The 9187-nt window shown below is 38.4% G+C and overlaps 1 protein-coding gene across 1 annotated transcript in view; it reads right to left on the bottom strand.

Annotated features, from left to right (window-relative positions):
• LRTM3 (leucine rich repeat transmembrane protein 3) overlaps positions 1 to 9187 on the bottom strand; it is a 58106-nt gene that overhangs the window by 26422 nt on the left and 22497 nt on the right. The gene's annotated exons all lie outside the window — the stretch shown is intronic.

Genomic DNA, 9187 nt, shown 5'->3' with positions numbered 1-9187 from the left:
CTCCATCTCGCAAAACCCAAACAATGATGCCAACTGCAGGAGGAAAGCTGAGTTAGTGAACGTGTAAGCATCTCAGCATTGGCAGTGGTCTCCACACGGCTGCTCCAGCACCCAGGGCTGCATCGGGGTAGGTCCATGTGGCTTCTCCTCAGGAATGTCTTGCAGGAAGTGAGCCTTGCCGGATGAAGCAGGGAACTGGCTAAGGCCGCTGCACCCTGGTGCAACCATCACAAAGCAAGAGACCTGAGAACTAGAAAGGCGAGGCTCACCGAGCCATTTATCCTTCTGCCTTTCAATTAACCCCACATGTGTTTATCGACCACGAAGGCACAATAAACGAACTATCTCACCATCCTATGGAAACTGGTTAGCAATGCCAATGTTCAATCTCACCATGTTGGTAGGTGCTGTCCAGTTGGTGTCAAGTCACAGTGACAGTCTGTACAACAGAACAAAACACTGCCCAGTCTTGTGTCAGCTTCACAAGCATGGCGATGTTTGAGTCCAGGGCTGTATCCATTGTGTCAATCCATCCTGTTGAGGTCCTTTTTTCTTTTCACTCACTTTCTACTTTAGAAAGCATGATGTCCTTCTTCAGAGAGAGCATGTGAACAGTGAGTGAGATAGTCTGTGTCTCAGACAGTGACAATACTTTTAAGGGGTATTCTGGCTGTATTCCTTTCAAAACAGATTTGTTTATTCTTCTGACAGTCCATGGTACTTTCTCGCTTCCTTGACAACACCAAAATTCAAAGGCATTAAGTTTTCTTTGGTCTTCTTTATTATTATAGTTTTTCTCATATCACAACCCATACAGACATCCATTTTGTCAAGCACATTTATACATTTGTTACCACCATCATTCTCAAAAGATTTTCTTTACTTGAGCCCTTGGTATCAGCTCATTTTTCCCCTCCCTCCCCCAGTCTCCCTCCTTCATCAACCCTTGATAATTTATAAATTATTATTGTTTTTCCATGTCTTACAACTGTCCGATGTCTCCCTTCACACACTTTTCTGTTATCCATCCCCCAAGGGAGGGGGGACTACACATTTATAACGATAAGCTGAAAGAGCTAAAAATTATCAGCCAGGACAAATATAGAAGCTGGTTGTCAAACACACCATCAATTATTGGGTCTTTTAACTGGGGACTCTTACATCTCTTATCACAATTCATATATTCATCCGGTGTGTCGAGTGCATTTGCACATATGCTACCACCATCATTTTCAAAGCAATCTGTTCCCACTTGAGCCCCTGATATCAGCCACCCATTTGATCTTCTTTATTATTATTATTATTGGCCAGATTTCACATGAATCTGAGGCAAATGAAAATACCATGGCTTGAGTCAAGTACACCCTAGACCTCAGTGATACATTTGCTTTTGAACACCTTACAAAAAGTCTTTTGCAGCAAATTTGTCCCAAATACCTTTTAATATAATGTGCCTTTTAGGTTCTTGATGCTGCTTCCATGGCATTGGTTGTGGTTCTAAGAAAAATGGTCCAGTTGTGGGTCTTTTAAATTTTTTTCTGTTGAGGTATAAGCCAAACTGAAGGATTTAATTTTTGATCTTCAACAAGTCCTCTTCACTTTCTGCATTCAAGGCTGTGTCATCTGTATATTGCAGGTTGTTAACAAGTCTTCCTAGAATTCTGGTGTTGTATTCTTCTTCATATAGTCCAGCTTCTTGGATGATTTGCTCAACATGCACATTGAATAAGTATAGTGAAAAGATACAGCCCCAACCGACAACTTTGCTGATTTAAACTACCACCTCTCACTCTAAGTAGAGGCTCTGTATGAGCACAAGGAAGTGTTCTAGAATTCTCACTCTCTGCAATGCTAACCAGGATTTATTATGATCCACACAGTCAAATGCCTTGGCATAGTCATTAAAACATATGGAAGCATCTTTCTAATATTTGCTGCTGCCAGTCAAGACCCACCTGGTTTAACAATACTACCCCTTGCTCCACATTCATTTTTAAATCCAGCTTAAATTTCTGGAAGTTCACTGTTACTGTTCAGCTGCAAACATTTATAAATTACCTTCGGCAAAAATTTACTTGTGTGTGATATTAATAATATTGTTCAATATTGTATACATTCTGTTGTATTATTTTTATTTGGAATCATCAAAAATATGGATCTCTTATCAGTTGGCCAGGCAGCTGTCTTTCACCTTTTTTTTTTCTTTTTTGGTATTTCCAGCATTGAATTTGCTTATTGAAACATCTAAATTCTTGAATCCTCATTTCTCGCAAATGCCTTCAATGAAACTTGGATTGCCTTCAGTACCATTTGGTTTTGGTCATTTGCCAACTAATTTTACTATAATACCTTATCTTCTGGAGCCCCACTTTGTAATCTTCTGGGCAGCAATCAGAGTTACTTTCTTCCATTAGCTATAACTGTTCTACACATAAGAAAAAAAATTCAGTCTCTTCTGACATCCATTTTAGACTTCTCTTTCCTATTTTTAAAAATGATCTTTTGACTTATTCATGCTTGATGCTTTTGGCATCACCCGAAAATTTGGGGAGTTTGGTCATTAGTGTTCACTATGTAAAATCTATTCTAGAGATAGTCTCTTGGGACAGGCTCCAAGTTTTCCTTTGGCTTTTGGACTGGCTTTTATTTTCTTCAGCTGCAGCTTGGATTTGCATGTTAATAATTGATGGTCTGTTTTATAGCTGACCCATTGCATTCCTCTAACCACAGTTTATGTTGTTGAAAAAACAATTCTAATGAATAGATGGTTGGTCTTGCAAAATAATAGTACGGGATCTCCATCATTGCTTAAATCACCAAGGTTGTATTTTTCAGATACTGGTTCTTCTTTGTTTACTACTTTCCATTCCAATCAACAGTATTTATCAATGCCTCTTCTATGTTTGATTAATTTCAGATGACAAAAGTTGGTAAGAATCTTCAGTTTCTTTATCTTTGGCATTAGTGGTTGGTGCACAAATTTAAATAATAGCATTTCTGAGTTTCCCTGTTAATGCTGTTGTTAGTTGCCATTGAGTTGGTTCCATCTAATAGCAGTCTGTGTACAACAGAAGAAAACACTACATGAGTCTGTGCTATTCCCACAACTATTGCTATGTTTAAGCCCATTGATGCAACCACGGGTGCAATCCAGCTCATGGAAGGTCCTCTGCATTTTCATCCATTCTCCTCTCTTCATGATGCCCCCCTTTTTTTTTCAGGGATTGGTCTCCATTGATAACATGGCCAAAGTACATAAGACTAAGTCTCATTATCCTCATAGGTAAGGGGCATTCGCAATGCAATTGTTTCTAGATAGATATGTTCGTTTTTCTGGCAATCCATGGTACTTTCAATATTCTTTGCCAACAGTATAATTAAAATGTATCAGTTCTTCTGAGGTCTTGTTTATTCGAGCACAATAGTCTTTTCCAGGGACTAGTGTTTCATGATAGCATGTCCAACATACGTGAGATGAAGTCCCACTATACTACTCACTTCAAAGGCGCATTCTAGCTGGCCACGGTACTGTCAAGATTCTTCACCAACATCAGAGTAAGGACGCTTCAATTTCTTCTGAGGTTTTCCTTATTCAATGTCCACTTTCCAGATGCATAGGAGGAAACTGAAAATACCATGGCTTGGGCCAGATACACCCTAGCTCTCAAAGTGACATCCTTGCTTTCAATACTTTAAAGAGGCAGATTTGCTCAATGGAAGACATTGATTACTGCTGCTTCCATGAGTACAGATTGTGCGGCAATCAGAATGAAATCTTGACAATTTCAATCCTGTATTAAAATATCATATTTATTCACATTTCTTTTTATTATATCTATTCAAACATCATTTACCATGATGTTTTCTATTGGGCCAGTTGTGAAAATTTTAGAAGTCTTTACATTGAGTTACCATTCATACTGAATGTTCCAGTCTTGGATTTTCATCAATAAGTGCTTCAAGTCCTCCCTTGCAGACAGCAAGGTTGTTTCATCTAGATAATATCAATGAGTCTTCTTCCAACAGTGAAGCTAAGTTCTTCTTCATAGAGTCCATCTTCTTGGATGATTTATCAAGATTGGATAAGTATCAGGAAAAGGGATAACCCTGACACTCACTTTTCCTAATTTGGGACTACACAGCACATACTCTTGTTCAAATTATTGCTCCTTGGTGTAGGTATAGGTTCTGAATGGGCACAATGAAGTGTTCTGGAATCCCTCCTGTGCAATGCCATCCAGAGTTCGGTAAGATCCACACTGTCAAATGCCTTTGTATAGTCAATAAAGCAAAAGTAAACATTTTCCCCTGATATTCTCTGCCTTCAGTCATGATCCATCTAATATCAGAAATAATATCCCTCATTCTACATCCTCTACTCAATCCAGCTTGAATTCCTGGTAGTTCCTATTAATGTATTGCTAAAGCCACTTGAACATTTATGTTCAACAAAATCTTATTTGTATGTGGTATTAAAGATATTGTTCAGTAATGTCTCAATTCTGTTGAGTCTTCTTACTTTTTGGAATGGCCACAAATATAGATCTCTTCCAATAAGTTGGCCAGGTTGCTATCCTCTAAATTTCTTGGCATAGTAACTAGTGAGGACTTCCAATGCTTCATTAGCTTGTAGACATAGTTCAATGATATTCCATCAGTTTTTAGAACTTTTTCACTAATGTCTTCAGTGAAGCTTGAATTTCTTCCTTCACCACCAATCACTCTGATCATATACTACACCTCTTGAAATGGGTGAATGTTGGCCAACGCTTTTTGGTACAGTGACTCTGTGTATTTCTTCCATTGTCTTTTGATGACCCTTGCATCATTCAATGTTTTCCATGAAATCCTTCACTACAGAAGTTAGGGCTTGAATTTTTTTCCTTCAGTTTGTTTAACTTAAGACGTATGAAGGTCTATGCACATTTCACTGTAATACTCTTTGTCTTCTTCAGCTGTCCTTTGAAATTTTCTGTGCAGCTCTTTTACTGTCATTTTTCCTTGTGATTTAGCTATCAAAAGAAAATTACAGAGTCTTTTATGATATCCACTTTTGGATTTTTCTTTCTTTCCTTTTTCTTTATTCATATATGATGTCTGATGTTCTTGATGTCATTCCACAGCTCACCTGGTTTCTATCATAGTGTCCATTGCATCAAATCTCTTTTCAAGAGATTCCCTAAATTTAGGTGGGATATACTAAGTCATATTTTGGCTGTTGTAAAGTTGTTTTATTCTTCTTCAGTTTCTATTTGAACTAGCATATGAGCAATTAATAGTCTGTTCCACAGATGGTTCGTGGCCCTGTTTTGGCTGATGATATAGAGCATCTCCATTGTCTTCTCCCACAGATGTAGTCAGTGTGATTCCTATGTATTCCATTAGTGAAGTCCACACATATATATCCATCATTATGATATTGAAAAAAAGGTACTTGGAATGAAGAAGTCATTGGTCTTACAAAATTCCATCATGCAATCACTTTTGTTTCTATAACCAAAGCCATATTTTCTAAGTACTGTTCTTTCTTGTTTCGAACATTGCACTCTAATTGCTAATAATTATACATGCTCCTCTGACCAATTTCAGACTGAAGAAGTTTTTGTTGTTGTTGTTAGGTGCTGTTGAGTTCATTCTGACCCATACGGTCTCCATGTACAATAGAAACACTGTGCCACCCTCACAATTGTTCCAATGTTACAGCCACTGTGTCGATCCATCTTGTTGAGTATCTTCCTCTTTGACGCTGCCCTGCTACTTTACCAGACACGATGTCCTTTTCCAGGGATGTGTTTCTCCTGATGCCAGGGTCAAAATACATGAGATGAAATCTTACCATCCTTGACTCCAAGAAGCATTGTTTTGACAGATTTATTGGTTCTTTTGGAAGTCCAGAGTACTTTCAATATTCTTCTCTGGCACCACTATTCAAATTATTTGATTCATCTGTTTTTATTATTCAATACATCCAAGGAATACGCAGTCCATTTCACAGGAATTAGCCAGAAACCTTATGAATAGCATCGAAAAAGATGGTAGAATTCTTCAATTTCTTCATCACTATTTTTAGTGGTTGGTGTGCAAATTTGAAAAAATAGTTGTATTCACTGGTCTTTCTTGTAGAGATATTATTAAAGAGAGCAACGTACTTCATGAAAATCTTTACATATTCTTTTTGACACCATTCTTCTTGGACTTGTCACTGCCATCATAGTAAACTGTATGGTTCGAAATGGCCAATATCCAGTCCATGTCCACCCACTAATGACTAGGATATTGTTATTTATGAGTTTCATTTAATTTCTGAGGCCTTTTATTTTCCCCAAAACCTTTTTATTGGGATGTAATACAGATTGCATATCATTCCATAGTTCAATGACATCAAGCAGTATTATATAATTACTATCACAATCAGGTTCCAAATGTTTTCTTTCTTCTTGAACTTCTTGATATCATTGCCCATTTAGTTCCTACCTTCCCCTACTCTACACCCCCATAACTCTTATTCTACTTGCTCTCTCTATAGGTTAATAAATCCTGGGTTTCTTATACTGAAAAAAAACATATAACAAATATTCAAGAGGGTTATTAATTTTTCTAGATTCAGACTTTGTACCTTCCACGTTCTGATTAACAGTTGTTTGCAACTATTTCCTCTCACTTTGAGTCATGCCCCACCAGCAACTGAAGGTCCCCAAAGCATTGCTCCATCCATGTCATTAAAGTCAATGCTACCATATAGCAGCAAGGAATTACTAAACCTGAATGAAGGCCAAACATGGTGGTGGGTCAAGAAAATCGAGGAAAGAATCAGGAGGCAAAGGACAGTTATGGAGGTCTAAATACAAGGCATGTGCATGTGTAAATATATTTATATATAAACAAGAGGGGAATAGATCTATGTACATATGTGTATGTGTTAAGAATTAAAGTTGCATATGGACACTGGGCCTTGACTTAAGTACTCCCTCAACATAAGAACACGGTGTTCCAATAATCCGGCATTCTGTGATGCTCACCTTCCCGACACGATTGCTGAGGAAAAAATGGATGTATAAGCAAATGTGGTAAAGAAAGCTAATGGTGCCCGACTATCAAAGGATATAGCATCTGGGTCTTAAAGGCTTGAAGATAAACGAGTGGCCATCTACCTGAGAAGCAACAAAGCCCACCTAGAAGAAACACCAGCCTTTGTGATGATGACGTGTTGATGGAATAAGGTATCAGGCATCTAAGGCCCAGAACAAAATCATACTCAATGTGAATTGGAGGGAGTGGGGGTGATATTCTCACAGAAGGGTCACAAGGAAGAGATGAGCCAGTCAGGGTGCAGTATTGCACCAATGAAACACAAAACTTTCCTCGAGTTCTTTAATGCTGCCTTCCCTCCACTATCATGACCTCAATTCTACTTTACAAATCGGATTAGACCAGAACATGCACACTGCTACAGATAAGCACCCGTAACACAGGTAATCCAGGATAGATAAACCCCCAGGGCCAACAATGAGAGTAGAGATACCAGGAGGATAAGGGGAAGGTAGAGGAAGGGGGGGGGAGGTTATCAATCACAGGCTCAACATAAACCCTCCCAAGGGGACGAGCAACAGAAAAGTGGGTGAAGGGTGACAGAGGACGCTATAAGATATGAAAAATAACAATCTATAACTTATCAAGGGTTCATGAGGGAGAGCTGGTGGGGAGAGAGGGGGAAAGTGGGAAGCTGCTATTGAGGGCTCAAGTAGAAAGAAAATGCTTTGAAAATGATGATGGCAGCATAGGTACAAATGTGCTTGACACAATGGATGAATGTATGGATTGTGATAAGAGATGTAAGGGCCCCAATAAAAGTATTTAATAAAAAAAGAAGAGGAAATGTCATTGTTACTTTGAATAAGCAACTCTTCCCCCCAGGTATATTTTGTGTTCTAACCTGAGAGACTCGTCTTCTGGTACTATATGTTTGACAATGCGCAGGTGCTCCTCATAAGCTTTTCATTGGCTGGTTGTTCAGATATGGGCTTCATATTCCTTCTTCACAGTCTATTCTTAGGCGTGTCTGTTAGTTTGGTGTACTGTGGTGGCTTACACGTTGCTGGATGCTGAAAGCTATGGTACTGGTATTTCAAATACCAGCAGGATCACGAAGATGTTCAGGTTTCAGCTGAGCTTCCAGACTAAGAAGGGTGGAGTGCAAAATCTGTAAACCCAAAATGACCCTAATCCCATGAAAAGGGTGTTTCCAGAAACATATTCTATCCTATAAGAGAAACTACCAGGGATCAGGGAGATCTACTACTGCAAAGAATAAAAGTGGGGAAGTGAAGTATGTCTTTTGGACCAGGGATCCCTGCACTGTGGAGCTCCCACATCCAGGAGAATACTGGTGAGAAGGCATCTGGAGATCTCCAGAGACTGCTGGGCCTAAAAATGCTGGCAGGAGACAAGACTTTCCCCCAAAGCCAATAGAGAGACAAAGTCAGCATTCTGAATTTTAACTTCTAGTCTCCTAAATTGGAAGAATAAATTTCTGTTGGTTAAGGTTAACCATTTGTATTTTTTCTGTTATAGCAGCACTGGATAATGAAGATAGATGTCATTATTTTTCTTGCTAATATATTTTTAATCCTAACCTTCACAAAGAATGTTGAATATAGGTTGCAAAAATAGGTGTCCATGTCTTGTTTTGGAGTAAGGTTTCATTGTTTCACCATTGATTAAGATGTTAGCTGTATATTTTTCATAAAGTCTCTTTATTAAGTTGAATCTTGTCTATTACTGCTGAGTGTTTTCATTGTGAAGAAAATGTTGGACCTACCATGATTTTTTTGGAACACATTAAGATGATCATGTGAATTTGGAGGCATACACACATACACAAAAACTCAGTGCCATCAAGTCAGTTCTGACTCATAGCAGAAGAACATTGGTGAGGAAAATTGAGAAATTAAGTCTAAAGAGTTTACAGAAACACATCCTTTCATGAACAACCAAAAAGTCATCCATTAAGGAAATTACATTTTATTATTCCGACAGAAGAGGGCACTTTTGAGCTAGGAATCAACCCGGCTTCCTTCCTTTAGAAGAACCAAATGTAAGAAGAAAACAGAAAATGAAGATGAAAGGTAATAAAAATTCATTACCATGAGAGGGGAAAAAATGTTGACCAGATAAGCTCCTGCTGCCA

The sequence above is a fragment of the Tenrec ecaudatus genome, chromosome 11 (assembly GCF_050624435.1).
Source record: "Tenrec ecaudatus isolate mTenEca1 chromosome 11, mTenEca1.hap1, whole genome shotgun sequence".
Classification (NCBI taxonomy): Eukaryota; Metazoa; Chordata; class Mammalia; order Afrosoricida; family Tenrecidae; genus Tenrec; species Tenrec ecaudatus.
This window is presented reverse-complemented; position numbering and strand designations above follow the sequence as displayed.